This window comes from Procambarus clarkii, chromosome 33 (genome assembly GCF_040958095.1).
Source record: "Procambarus clarkii isolate CNS0578487 chromosome 33, FALCON_Pclarkii_2.0, whole genome shotgun sequence".
Taxonomy (NCBI): domain Eukaryota; kingdom Metazoa; phylum Arthropoda; class Malacostraca; order Decapoda; family Cambaridae; genus Procambarus; species Procambarus clarkii.
In genome coordinates, this window is record NC_091182.1 from 16,368,270 (window position 1) to 16,384,843 (window position 16,574).

Genomic DNA, 16,574 nt, shown 5'->3' on the forward strand with positions numbered 1-16,574 from the left:
CTAGAGGAGCTGAACCTCACATCCCTGGAAAACAGAAGAGTAAATGAAGACATGATAACCACCTACAAAATTCTCAGGGGAATTGACAGGATGGACAAAGACGAACTCTTTAGCACGGGTGGGACACGAACAAGGAAACAGGTGGAAACTTAGTACCCAGATGAGCCACAGAGACGCTAGAAAGAATTTTTTCAGTGTCAGAGTAGTTAATAAATGGAATGCACTAGGAAGTGATGTGGTGGAGGCTGACTCCATACACAGTTTCAAATGTAGATTTGATAGAGCCCAGTTGGCTCAGGAATCTGTACACCAGTTGATTGACAGTTGAGAGGCGGGACCAAAGAGCCAAAGCTCAACCCCTGCAAGCACAATTAAGAGAAAACAATTAGGTGAGTACACACACACACACAGAATCCGGAGACCTACCAGAAATATGAAAGACGGCTCATGTGGTCTCAGTATACAAAAAGGGTGACATACAAGAGGCACTAAACTACAGGTCACTGTCCTTAACTTGTGTACCATGTAGGGTGATGGAGAACATTGTGAGAAAAAAACTAGTAACACATCTGGATAGAAGAGACTTCGTGACAACCCATCAACATGGGTTCAGGGAGGGTAAATCTTGCCTTACAGGCATAATAGAATTCTACGATCAGGTGACAAAGATTAAACAAGAAAGAGAAGGTTGATGGGACTGCATTTTTTTGGACTGTCGGAAAGCCTTTGACACAGTACCCCTATAAAAGGCTGATGCATAAGGCGGAGAAACAGGCAGGAGTAACTGGTAGAGCGCTCCGGTGAATAAGGGAGTACCTAAGCAATAGGAAGCAGAGAGTTACAGTGAGGGGTGAGACCTCAGATTGGCGTGAAGTCACCAGTGGAGTCCCACAGGGCTCTGTACTCGGACCTATCCAGTTTCTGATATATGTAAATGATCTCCCGGAGGGTATAGACTCATTTCTCTCAATGTTTGCTGATGACGCCAAAATTATGAGAAGGATTAAGACAGAGGAGGACAGCTTGAGGCTTCATGAAGAACTAGACAAGCTGCAGGAATGGTCGAACAAATGGTTGTTAGAGTTTAACCCAAGGAAATGCAATGTAATGAAGATAGGTGTAGGGAGCAGGAGACCAGATACAAGGTATCATTTGGGAGATGAAATACTTCAAGAGTCAGACAGAGAGAAAGACCTGGGGGTTGATATCACGCCAGACCTGTCCCCTGAAGCTCATAGCAAGAGGATAACATCAGGGGCATTTGCCAGATTGGCTAACATAAGAACGGCCTTTAGAAGCTTGTGTAAGGAATCTTTCAGAACATAATATACCACATATGTCAGACCAATCTTGGAGTATGCGGCTCCAGCATGGTGTCCATATCAAGTCAAGCATAAGATTAAACTGGAAAAGGTTTAAAGGTTTGCCACCAAACTATTACCCGAACTAAGCGGTAAGAGCTACGAGGAGAACTACGGCAATTAAACCTCACGTCACTGGGAGACAGAAGAGTTAGGAGACATGATCTGCACATACAAGATTCTCAGAGGAATTGATAGGGTAGATAAAGGCGGACTTCTTAACAAAAGGGGCACACGCACTAGGGAAGACAAGTGAAAATAGATTGCCCAAATGAACCATGACAGGAGAAAAGATGAATTTCATGTTACGTTACATTGTGTTACAAGGACTATATTTATATGGTAAGAGATGAAATGGAACAGAAAGTTTATTTTCCGCATTACGTTACAATGAAAGTGTTACAAGAACTGAAAAACAGTCACAGAGTAATAGAATGATGTTTGCATGTTGGTCCCGTTACGATACGAGGTGAAAATAAACTGTAGCATTGATCTGATTTTGTTATTAGAAGGCTGAAGACTGTCTTATGGAGAGGCTCGTTACTCTTAAAGTTATTTGGGGAAGAATGGAATACGCTGTGAACAGTTGCATCAAGGATAACTTGGCTGAGTGACTGACTGCTTTTGAGGACCTTTAAACTAAGCTAGCTTCAAAGTGGAAAACTTTAACTGTGATGATGATGAAAAACACGTAGTAATATTATTGGATTAGTAATATAAATGTAAATGCCCTAACCCAAAACTCTACTTTGCTTTAAATTCTATTCGGATTAAGAAATGGTTCTCACAAGATTTTTAAAAACAAACAAAAAATTATTGAAACCTAGCTTACGACGGACGGACATTACTCTTAAGTGTTTAATAAAGAATAAAAATGATATATAAAGGGTTTAAGCCTTTAACTACTTATTGTTGTTGTTCTGTATACCGAGAAAAGCGTGTAAGTGTCAACCTGAGGAGTGAGAAGTAAACGGAGCAAGCTAAGTGTAGGGGTGAGGGGTATGCAGGAGCTGGTATAGTGTGGGGTATTGTGGTCATTAACCCAGTCACACGACAGACATCAAGAGGTGTACCGCTCCAAGACTCGCTCTCTGCAGCCACTGACTTTGACTGAGTTTACTGAGTGATGCTAAATGCTATTTAGATGTCGACACTGCTTTGATTTGATAGAAAGAAAATTGAAGACTGGTAGTCACCTTTTAAGATGTAAAATGTTTCCCTCATTCAGTAATGTTTAAGTTCTGCTTGTTGTGAGATAAGACAAACTATACTTTCAAAAACACAAGACCGATCAAACGGTCAGCCCGCCCAAGCCCTCACCAACTGTGTGCTGATGTGTGCCCTGTGTGTACTCACCAATTTGTACTTACCTATTTGTGCTTGCAGGGGTTGAGCTTTGGCTCTTTGATCCCGCCTCTCAACTGGTGTTTAGATTACTGAGCCTACTGGGCTCTATCATACCTACATTCGAAACTGTGTATGGAGTCAGCCTCCACCACATCACTGCCTAACGCATTCCATCCATTAACTACTCTGACACTGAAAAAGTTCCTTCTAACGTCCCTGTGACTCATGTGGGTACTCAGTTTCCACCTGTGTCCCCTTGTTCGCGTAACACCAGTGTTGAATAGTTTTATCCTTGTCTGCTCGGTCGTTTCCCCTAAGGATTTTGTAGGTTGTGATCATGTCTCCCCTAACTCTTCTGTCTTCCAGTGTCATAAGGTGCATTTCCCGCAGCCTTTCCTCGTAACTCATGCCTCTTAGTTCTAGAACTAGTCTAGTGGCATACCTTTGAACTTTTCCAGCTTCGTCTTGTGCTTGACAAGGTACGGGCTCCATGCTGGGGCCGCATACTCCTGGATTGGTCTTACATATGTGGTATAGAAGATTCTGAATGATTCCTTACACAGGTTCCTGAAGGCTGTTCTGATGTTAGCCAGCCTTGCATATGCCGCAGACTTAATTCTTTTTTATGTGGGCTTCAGGAGACAGGTTTGGTGTGATATGAACTCCTAGATCTTTCTCTCTGTCCGTTTCATTAAGAACTTCATCTCCTATTCTGTATCCTGTGTCTGGCCTCCAACCCGTTCTCACACAAGACAGCACATATATGACTTAATGCTTAAAGTCAATATGTTGAATATGAATTAGTAAATATGTGATATATTCCCAGTTACTTTTTTTCCAAAGCCCAAACTCTTCCTCACGTACCAATTTACGTCTCACAGTACCCGTCCGTCAACCTAGATAGCAGAATAGTCGTGATTAGTTCAATTATAAGAAAAATTGTACTTTTCAGGTCCCACATGGGTTGTGAAATTTACCTACTATTGTCCATGCTCTTAGAATATTATAGATCAGCTACTTCCTATTGAAGGCTCGTAGTTTTGTTTTGAGAAATATTAGTTGTTCTTAGTAAATTATAATAAGCACTAAAAATGATTACATAAAATAACAGTCCTTCAATCAATATTATATACCATAGTTTGTGCTTTACAAATCTTTAAAGGATGTTTTGTAGGAACGCTAACAGAAAACGATGGTTAATTGGAATGTCTATGGGGTAAACTACTGTAAACAGGATGGTATTGTGTCTACTATACCAACTATAGGATCGGTATATTGTCCACTACCGCCTGTTAGGTGAGTAAGGGGTGCAATACCACCCACAAGTTGGGTATGAGGGTAACATCCACCCAGAGGATGAGTATGGGGATCACATCCACCCACAGGAAGGGTATGGGGTCCAATACCACCCACAGGATGAGTATGGCGTCCACTACAACCCACAGGATGGGTATGGGGCTCCAACCACCCATAGAATAGGTATGGGGCTCCAACCACCCATAAAATGGGTATGGGGTCCAATAACACCCACTGGATATGTATGGCGTCCATTGTCGAGCTCGCAAACCGCAGCATTCATCTCAGAACCATGCCTATTTCACGCAGATTCCTTAATAAACGTAAGAGTTTTATATGTCACAAGAAAGATAGAAATATAAGCTTTATTCTAAATACCTTACCATGGGCATATTTAAAGCGAAGATACGTGTACTTTTATAATAGCAGAGCTCCGACCCCGGACAGATCGATCGACCGAGCAACTCTCTCTCAGAACAATGTTTATTTCACGTGAATTCGTTAATAAACATATATGTTTTATATGTCTCAAGAAAGACAGACATATAAGCTTCACTTTAAACACTTTACCATAGACATACTTAAAGTTCTAATGAAGATACATGTATTTTAAAAATTACGGAGCTCCCACCCCGTACAGACTGAACGACAGAGCAACTCTCTCTCAGATCAATGTTTATTTCACGTAAATTCGTTAATAAACACAAATGTTTTATAAGTCTTAAGCAAGATAGAAATAAGAGCTTCATTTTAAATACATTACAATAGACATATTTATAGCTCAAGTGAAGATACATATGTTTTTATAGTAGCACTCAGTAGCTTGTCGGGCATGGAGTGCAGACGCCTACGCACTTGCCGATATATTGTATAATTAACAAAGATTCGCTAATAAAGCCTAAAATCTTATATGCCTCCAGAAAGACCGAGATATGAACATTATTATGATTGCACCAAATGAAATATATCATGTTCGAGGACAAAGATATATCAATTTTAAATTAAGTTTCGACTCTCTCTTGGGTGAGAGATGGGGCGACTCTCGCCCCATCTATTGGAGATTCTGTGCACTAAATACCCAAAGCTACTCAAACCCTCATAGCATTATTTAAGTAATGAAGTAATATGGTATATTTACTCACTATAATGTGGGTGCTGAATGCAGAACATGAGAAAACATATATTTACTCCAAACTAATGTAATTTCATTATTAAATAAGTAGCATCAAAGGAAGTCGACGGTCCAAGCGTCAATGTTGTGGAGCGACTTATCCAAGATATATCGTTGTTTGGAAAGTGTTTGTTGGCATATCCAGGGGTCGCACTTCTCTGCTCAAATTATCACAAATTTAAATTATAATGTTAACAAGTAGAGTACGTATTTTTAATAAAATCTAACATAACTAGCCAGAAAACATTTAACATTTATTAAAAAATATATGTTTGGAAGTTAAATCGACTTCATATTCAATTTCTTTCTTTATTATGCACCCCATACCCATCCCGTGGGCGGTGGTGTACAGGATTACAGAGGCACATAATCGGTTCAGGAACTGAACCCTCTAGTTCGTTTAGCTAAGCAAATAACAATATATGACGCTAGTTAAAAAATTATCAATGTTGTATACACATGTACACACCCTCATACATACATGTATATATATATATATATATATATATATATATATATATATATATATATATATATATATATATATATATATATATATATATATATACATATACATATACATATACATATATATATATATATATATATATATATATATATATATATATATATATATATATATATATATATATATATATATACGTATACACATATACATACATATCTAATCACCGACACAATTACACACATCAATAATCTTTGTGTCACAAGTGACATTACAAGAGGCTCACAACAGTCACTATACGAGGCACTTTACATTTATAGTGAGTCACACAGTTACTAGTCTTGCTGCACACCCACCCAACTGGGCGGCAGCTTTACAGTCATGTGCATGCATTACCTACAGTAAGCAAATTTTGGATACTTCGCTAAAATTTCGGGCAGCACATCATTATGAATGAAGTACTTACACATTTCTTGGACACTATTGATGGTGTTATTTCTAAATTCCGCAATTTTTTCACATTCCATTATATAATGACGCAAAGTATGCGAATAGTTCTGCTGAAAGAGTTTACATTTAGTCAAATGTAAATCAGCAGATGTTACAAACTCCCAGAGGTACTTGTAGCCGAGCCTAAGCCTAGCAGTGGTAACATCTAGAAGTCTGAGTATCTAGTGGGCCATTTTTGGTAAGCAGAACTGGCGCTGTGGGATGAACCAAACGTCGAGTTAAGGGGCCTAAATGAATGCTCATTCATATATGGCCCACTAGATGCATTCGGAGATCAATATGGGAAGGAATCCACAGGAGACAAACTCTGACTCCATCATTGATTATTTCACTATATCTGTTTCTAGCTTCAGAGATAAGCACGTCACAGTTATGCCTTGGGAAGCTGAGGGCAGTCAAGGATGACAAGGAGTCACTTACAATTAGCGTGTCAACTTTGGATTCATATACGCGCTCTAGTGCAAGGATTATGGCAACCAATTCTGTTTGAAGAGTGGAGGCCCAGTTACTTAGACGCGCTCCACACTCATGGGAGATGGAACCATCTCTCCCTGTCACAACAACTGCACTTCCAGCTGCACCATAGGACTGATCCAAGGATCCATCAGTGTAAATAATTTGGGAAAGGGAGCGCTCTCTGACTAAAGCATCAATTTGGCTTAAGGCATTGTACTTTGCTTCTTGTCGAAGCAAGGACTGTTCTTTAATCAGCTTCTTGGGTGGGAAAGGGGGACAGTAATTTGGAAAGGAGTGATCTCCCATGAGGCAGGAAAGTGTTGTTGTTGTCTCTCTTGGTAGGGGTGATGAAAGTTATACATTCTGAGCACATTGGCAGTTACCGTAACCCATTTGGAGGGATGCTGATCTTCAAGGAAGAAGGCTTGGAGGGCTTCAGTGCAGGGGTTAGGGTGGGTTAGCCTAAGCATCTTGATACCAATTAAAGCATTAATTTCATTGATACAATCACTTACACATGAAATATTCAGTTCCTTCCTCATGTTTAGTAATTTAGTTGTACGGGGGCATCCGAGGATAATCCTCATGGCTTCGTTTTGCATCTTTTCCAGCCCTCCAAGCATTCTCTCAGGCACTAGAGCAAGCATGGGTGCAACATAATCAATCAGCGACCTAATATATGAGAGATACATCATTTTGACAATTCTCACATTTGCACCATAACTTGGATGGTAGCAAGCATGGGTGCAACATAATCAATCAGCGACCTAATATATGAGAGATACATCATTTTGACAATTCTCACATTTGCACCATAGCTTGGTAGGTAGTCTTGAGAGCACGGAGCCTCTCTCTACATTAGCGACCCAGTCTGGCTACAACATTGCGGTACAGTAAGGAACTTCAAGACCAAGGAATTTGTATCTGGTTACATAGTCGAGCAGAGAGCCATCATGCAACTGCATTTTGCGAACAGCCCCACCCCGTCTGGGTGGGCGTCGGTTCAGGATCTTTGTTTTCTCTACTGAGGTGACCAAGCCTAGTTCATAGGACAATAGTTTTGCTATATATACTCGCTATTCGTTGACATGCGTTCGCTACTTAAACTACCATGTACTGTACTTATGTAAAATCTCCCATGTCTCTTCACTCATCTCACCGAACCCTACAGGCTCTGTGATATATTGTTTAATTAATTGAGATTCACAAATAAAGCTTATAATTGTATATGTTATCAAAAAGGCAGAGCTTAGTTTAGTTCATTTATTATGCACCCCATACCCATCCTATGGGCGATAGTGGAGTGTTACAGAGGCACATAATTGGCTCAGGGACTGAGCCCCACAATTCATATAGCCAAGCAAGTTATAATCTTGATAAGCTAGTTACAAAAGTCAATACACATTGTCACATCAACAATGGGCTCGAGACCGACCACAAGTACAGTTTATAATTTAAGCAACTGATTTATATGGAGGGCTAGTGTCACAATTGAAATGTTTATCCTACACATAACCCCCTCTCCCCCATCCAATTGGCAGCGGTGGAAAGGTTACAATCAAGTCGTTTTTTGCGTTTTATTCAGAGATTAGATCTTATTGGGTGAGGAAAGATATTCATATTTTAAAGAAGGCTTCTTGGCTGATGCTCTCCATTGATGGAAAATATACAACCTTTTGAATATCAATGTTAGTTTGATCTAGATATTGTAATTAACGAAAGTATTTATGTCATCAGAAAGGTAGAAATATAGGCTACATTTAAAATCCTTTGTCATAAATATAACTGAAGTGAAAACGAAGATATATGCGTTTTGATAGTTACTTGATGGCTAGCTCTGAGAGTGTGAAGCCCTGCACACCAGCCAATAAATTGTATAATTAGTTTCCATATATTTTAATTAATCTTAAAAATCTATATGTCAGAAGAAAGGAAGATGTAGCCGTTAATGTGACAACATTTAAAAATATATATATCTTTAGTTAAATAAATAATACCACCTTATCGCCGGTGTCCGGACACATGAAAATTACCTCGGTATCAGTATTCAGCCAGGCGGGGATCACAGGCTGCACAATACTGATAAATTATGTAATGCACTACTTGTGCTCCATCTCGAACCCATTTATGATGTGACGACTTATAGTGAATTTTGTAACTAGCTCATCAAGATTGTAACTTGCTTAGCTAAATGAATTGTGGGGTTCGGTCCATTCATTTTTTCTTTATTATGCACCCCATAATACCCATCCCGTGGGCGGTGGTGTAAAAGATTACAGAGGCACATAATCGGTTCAGGAACTGAAGCCTCTAGTTCGTTTAGCTAAGCAAATAACAATCTTTTGACGCTAGTTACAAAATTATTAATGTACACATACTTATGCATACATGTACATCTACATACGTATACATATATACATACACATACATATTTAATCACCCACACAAATACACACATCAGTAATCTTGTGTCACAAGTAACAAGAGGCTCACAACAGTCACTATAAAAGGCACTTTACATCCATGAGGAGTCGCACAGTTACTAGTCTAATTGCTCCACACCCACCCAACTGGGCGGCAGCTTTACAGTCATGTGCTCCACACCCACCCAACTGGGCGGCAGCTTTACAGTCATGTGCTCCACACCCACCCAACTGGGCGGCAGCTTTACAGTCATATGCTCCACACCCACCCAACTGAGCGGCAGCTTTACAGTCATGTGCTGCATACATACCCAACTGGGCGGCAGCTTTACAGTCATGTGCTCCACACTCACCCAACTGGGCGGCAGCTTTACAGTCATGTGCATGCATTACCTACAGTAAGCAAATTTTGGATACTTCGCTAAGATTTCGGGCAGCACATCATTATGAATGAAGTACTTATACACATTTCATGGACACTATTGATGTTGTTATCTTTAAATTCCGCGATTTTTTCACATTCCATTATATAATGACTCAAAGTATGCGAATAGTTCTGCTGACAGAGTTTACATTTAGTCAAATCTACATCATCAGATGTTACAAATTCCCAGAGGTACTTGTAGCTGAGCCTAAACCTAGCAGTGGTAATTAACATCTAGAAGTCTGCTAACATTATTGAATGACCCATAGACGAGCGATTCATCAAAGTTTATACAATATTGTGAAATTGAGAGTCAGTGTAGTAACATAAATTGGTAAATCATAAATATTGTAAGTTAAGAATCTGATGCATGTGTGTGTGTTGGGGGGGGGGCGGGGGTTATACCCTTGGTAAGGGAGAGTGGCAGGTAACCTTAGAAGTTCTGTGGTCAACGTGGGGGAGGGGGGGGGGGGGTCAAATCCACCCTCCAACATCTGGACATAGTACCACCAGCCTCCACAACACTCCATCAGCCTCCAGCTGATGCTTGTAGATGCCTCATATAACCTCACTTATGTCACACATTAACCTACAGTTCCTGTGATATATAAACCTCATCACAGTGGCGTCTCACCAATATAAACTGTATTGGATTTTGTCACGAAATGACGAAATGACTGGACGTATATGTATGTATGTATGTATGTATGTATGTATGTATGTATGTATGTATGTATGTATGTATGTATGTATGTATGTATGTATGTATGTATGTATGTATGTATGTATGTATGTATGTATGCATGCATGCATGTATGCATGTATGTATGCATGTATGCATGTATGTATGTATGTATGGATGTATGTATGTATGTATGTATGTATGTATGTATGTATGTATGTATGTATGTATGTATGTATGTATGTATGTATGTATGTATGTATGTATGTATGTATGTACGCATGCATGTATGTATGTATGTATGTATGTATGTATGTATGTATGTATGTATGTATGTATGTATGTATGTATGCATGCATGCATGTATGCATGTATGTATGCATGTATGCATGTATGCATGTATGCATGTATGTATGTATGTATGTATGTATGTATGTATGTATGTATGTATGTATGTATGTATGTATGTATGTATGTATGTATGTATGTATGTATGTATGTACGCATGCATGTATGTATGTATGTATGCATGTATGTATGTATGTATGTATGTATGTATGTATGTATGTATGTATGTATGTATGTATGTATGTATGTATGTATGTATGTATGTATGTATGTATGTATGTATGGATGTACGCATGTACGCATGTACGCATGTATGTATGTATGTATGTATGTATGTATGTATGTATGTATGTATGTATGTATGTATGTATGTATGTATGTATGTATGTATGTATGTATGTACTCATGTATGCATGTATGTATGTATGTGTATGTATGTATGTGTGTATGTATGTATTCCCAATCACGTTAAAGACTCCCCCTCTATCATCCAATTAAAGAGAAAAACAACTATGTACTAAATAATCAACTCCTTGTAACTTTAATTATGCTGACCTTCCTATCTGTATTCAGACTGAGCCTACCATCATTAAAGGTGATTATAACGCTAGACATAGGAATATTGGTAATTCGCAGTTCAGTAATCGTAACGGCAACCAACTGTTGTCACTATTAGGTAGTCACGATGATGCACAGATTGTGGGTGACCTTGAACCGACGAATATCTACGGGGGTATTCTTGATCTATGTCTCGGTTTCAACGTCTCCCACACCGTGTGCGCCTTAGCAATAGTGCCAGTTATGGCGTCTGATCATCTGGGCATATTAGCCACTGTAAGCATTGGAAGCTCTATCCTCCCTGGTGGAATGTTCAAGCGGAAGAGGCTGACTGTGCCCATCGATCAACGAGACAATCTTGTTGCTCATGTGTCAGATTGGTGCAGTTCATCTGAGCCTTCATCAGTTGAAGATTTTAACAATAAACTCACTGGTACTATCGAGCAGTTTATAGAATCACTTGATCCATCCTCCAGGCCACGTAACCCAAATTACACTGGTCATAGCACTTATGTTTATTATAATGATTCTAAATTGCATGCACTAAAACGCACTGCCAGAATAATTGGACTAGCTTGTAGAAGGACCCGCACTGCTGAAATGCTTAAGCTCTTTCAAGCGGCTCTGGCAGAGGCCAGGGAACGTATGGTGGAGCTGAGGCAGACAGACTGGGAAACTTTTGTCCGTGGTCTCAATTCTCACACGCCACTTAAGTCGGGCATGGAAGGATATCAACAATGCCAATGGGAAAAATGCTGCAGAGATCTCGTACCCTAATCCTCTGCACAGAGCAAATGAGCTTGTTGATGCTTGGGCCACGACTTCCAGCTTTGACAGTCTTCCTCTACCCTCACAGAATGAACTAAATAATAGTATACTGATAGGGCAAGGCTCCTTGACTTCATGCGTCATCAAGAGGATGACTATGACATGCTTTTTACTGAATACGAACTAGATTCTGCTCTACATAAAGGTAAAGCTACATCACCCGGGGAGGATGGAGTTACTTACGGCATACTGCATATGCTTCGGCTAGTTCCAGGGAATCCCTTGTTTCAATTGTATAATATGAGCTATGTAACTGGGGAGCTTCCTAAGTCATGGACCAACAGTGTTATTATTCCCATTCCTAAGCCTCACCAGCCGAGTGCTTTTCGCCCAATCTCCCTCACTAGTTGTCTCTATAAGTGTCTTGAGAGGATGGTTCTCAACCGTCTCCTTTACAAAATTAATAATATGTTGTCTCCCCAGATATATTGCTTTACGCATGGAAAGAGTGTACATCACTGTATTACCACATTTCTCACCCTGCATACTGATAGGTCATATACCACTTTTCTAGATCTTAAGTCAGCCTTTGACATTGCTAGCCCACACGTCATTCTGAGAGAACTTGCTAAATTGAATACTGGAGGATGGCTTCTACGGTGGATAAGAGGCTATCTATCCAACAGGAAGTCTTCTGTACTGTTCCAGGGGCATAGGCGTGTAACGAGAGATTTTGAACTTGGCACTCCACAGGGAGGTGTCCTCAGTCGTACTCTGTTCAATGTGTTAATCAATGCACTTTTAAACTTAGTAACTAGAAGGTCCAGCGAACACATTATTAGCTATGTGGATGATATACTGATCCGCACCAATGGGTATACCAACACCCAAAATGTTCTGAACTCTGTATTGTACACATGTCAGGAACTATGCTTAGTCATCTCAGTAGAGAAAACAAAGATCCTGAACCGACACCCACCCAGACGGGGTGGGGCCCTTCGCAAAATGCAGTTGGATGATGGCTCTCTGCTCGACTATGTTACCAGATACAAATACCTTGGTCTTGAGGTTCTACTGAATGGCAATGTTTTAGCCAGACTGGGTCGCCAATGTAGAGAGAGGCACCGTGCTCTCAAGGCTGTGGCAGGCTGTGGCAGGCAAACACAACTGTACCGTACAGTGTTATATATTTATTTCAGTTTGAACAATTTTTAACATTAAAGGATAAATTCTTTAATTGGTTGAAATTGGTTTTAACATTCGAAATCTAATTTGTTGATGTTAAATAATATAAGGTTCAAATTTATCAAGATACATACTTTCAAACTATTTCTATTTGATACCAACAGTATCACGTTAAGAGAAGCGTCTCGCCTTGCTAACCCAAGTATAAAATATATAAAGAAACGGTGCAACTGTACTGGTATCTGGAGTACAAATATATGTCCCCTATTTAAAGAAAAATAAACTGCACCAATCACTGCCACTCCTCACACCAATGCAACAATAAGGAGAGTGATAACAGTGCTTCACATTCGACAATGTTAAATTATTTAACAGATGACGAGATAATGAACATTGGAACAAATGTACAGCTCTCTGACCTTCACATAAAATCTGCATGTCACCTCATGAAACTGTGCCAAGCGTAGAAGGCCTTCATGACCCAGCGTTGTAGCGGGACCTCTCCTGGCCAGTTACAATTGGTGAATTTATTCAAATTATCCAAGTTGATGGATGTCACTGGGGTCACCAACCATCAACGTTTCCAACATTGGAGTAACTGGACAAATTAACATATAAGACACCAGGCATAAATTACCATCCAAATCTACTGCAGTTATCTTGTGTGCTCTTGCTAATTGCCAGGATGATAAGCTGATATGCAATATAATGAATGTCAGCAGACACAAGGACTCAAGTATGAGTGGGGTATATGCTGTTGCGTTTGCTGCATCACTTGCAAGTGGTGTAGATCCGGTGAACCTCGTATGATGTGCAGAATGAGACAACATCTTCAAGAGAACTTTAATGGAAAGTGTCTCATCTCATTCCCTGCAGCTCAGACACTGAGAAGAAAACGAATCATCCGGTCATGCTCGATGGAAGTGTACTGCATTTGCAGAAAGCCAAATGATTTGAAGCTGATGGTATGCTGTGACCGTTGCAATATTTGGCACCATGGATCATGTGTAGGTGTTACAGAATGTAATGATGATTCGTGGATTTGTTTCTTGTGCGCTAGCAACTTGTGAATTATAATTTAAAATAATTAATTAATACATTATTATTATTATTATTATTATTATTATTATTATTATTATTATTATTATTATTATTATTATTATTATTATTATTATTATAACCTTACCAAATGCTTTGCTGAATCAAATAATGTTATTACTTTCAATGTGTTACAATAGCATAATTAAGTGCTGCAAGTGTCAGGTCTTTTATATAGTCGGTATTTGTTATATTCTGTACTCTTTTTATGTTATTTAAATTTCAAATAGAAATAGTTTTAAAAGTATGTATCTTAATAAATTTGAACCTTATATTATTTAATATCAACAAATTAGATTTCGAATGTTAAAACCAATTTCAACCAATTAAAGGATTTATCCTTTAATGTTAAAAATTGTTCAAACTGAAATAAATATATAACACTGTACGGCACAGTTGTGTTTAATTATGTTTTGTGATTCCTTTGGAAAAAGTATTTGTGCACCAAGTACTACTAGGTCATTATGAGATATGCTGAATGTTGTCAATATACCATCTGAATACGCTTCACTTTGCGTTAATCATTGAACGTCCTAATGATTAAGGTCCCCAAAAGGACTTAATCAGACATCAGTGGATATTTTTACTCTCCCTCTCTCTCAGAGCATCCCCTTATGTGTTGTATGTGGGTGCTGAAGTTCAGTCTCTTGTCTATGTATAGGTGAAGGAACTTTCCATAATTGTTATTGCTAATGTTTACTTGTAATACTGGGTATATACATCCAGTCCAGTGTTCTTACCCTCGACCGCGGCGAGGGTAAGCCGCGGCCGTATGGTCTGAAACCCACAAATATTTACAATGGGGGGGGGGGGTGGATAGCATTTCCTCTTCAAGCACGCGCACACAAATGAACTATGTTACTTAACTGGAAGCACTCGTACAACATAATTTACACGATTTCTCAGGATTATTATACTTCTTACCAGTATATATATACAGTATAGTACCAAGGAGGTTCTATGAATTTTGTGGCTAGCTCCTCAAGATTGTAACTTGCTTAGATAAATAAATTGTGTGTTCAGTCCCTGAACCCATTATGTGGTAAATTAACTAAACTAAAAACTATAGTATGGCGACGAAACCTGAACTGCATAATGTAAATAGGGATTAACCAGAAAAAGATATAGGTGAAGAATAACACCAGGTAACTGTAAAGCTGCTGCCCAGTTGGGTGGGTGTGGAGCACATGACTGTAAAGCTGCCGCCCAGTTGGGTGGGTGTGGAGCACATGACTGTAAAGCTGCCGCCCAGTTGGGTGGATGTGGAGCACATGACTGTAAAGCTGCCGCCCAGTTGGGTGGGTGTGGAGCACATGACTGTAAAGCTGCCGCCCAGTTGGGTGGGTGTGGAGCACATGACTGTAAAGCTGCCGCCCAGTTGGGTGGGTGTGGAGCACATGACTGTAAAGCTGCCGCCCAGTTGGGTGGGTGTGGAGCACATGACTGTAAAGCTGCCGCCCAGTTGGGTGGGTGTGGAGCACATGACTGTAAAGCTGCCGCCCAGTTGGGTGGGTGTGCAGCAAGACTAGTAACTGTGTGACTCACCATAAATGTAAAGTGCCTTGTATAGTGACTGTTGTGAGCCTCGTGTTGAATCACTTGTGACACAAGATTACTGATGTGTGTATTTGTGGTGGTGATTAAATATGTATGTGTATGTATATATGTATACGTATGAATATGTACATGTATGCATAAGTATGTGTACATTAATAATTTTGTAACTAGCGTCAAAAGATTGTTATTTGCTTAGCTAAACGAACTAGAGGGTTCAGTTCCTGAACCGATTATGTGCCTGTGTAATCCTTTACACCACCGCCCACGGGATGGGTATTATGGGGTGCATAATAAAGAAAGAAAATGAATGGACCGAACCCCACAATTCATTTAGCTAAGCAAGTTACAATCTTGATGAGCTAGTTACAAAATTCGCTATAAGTCGTCACATCATAAATGGGTTCGAGATGGACCACAAGTAGTGCATTACATAATTTATCAGTATTGTGCAGCCTGTGATCCCCGCCTGGCTGGATACTGATACCTAGGTAATTTTCATGTGACCGGACACCGGCGATAAGGTGGTATTATTTATTTAACTAAAGATATATATATTTTTAAATGTTGTCACATTAACGGCTACATCTTCCTTTCTTCTGACATATAGATTTATAAGATTAATTAAAATATATCGAAACTAATTATACAATTTATTGGCTGGTGTGCAGGGCTTCACACTCTCAGAGCAAGCCATCAAGTAACTATCAAAACGCATATATCTTCGTTTTCACTTCAGTTATATTTATGACAAAGGATTTTAAATGTAGCCTATATTTCTACCTTTCTGATGACATAAATACTTTCGTTAATTACAATATCTAGATCAAACTAACATTGATATTCAAAAGGTTGTATATTTTCCATCAATGGAGAGCATCAGCCAAGAAGCCTTCTTTAAAATATGAATATCTTTCCTCACCCAAT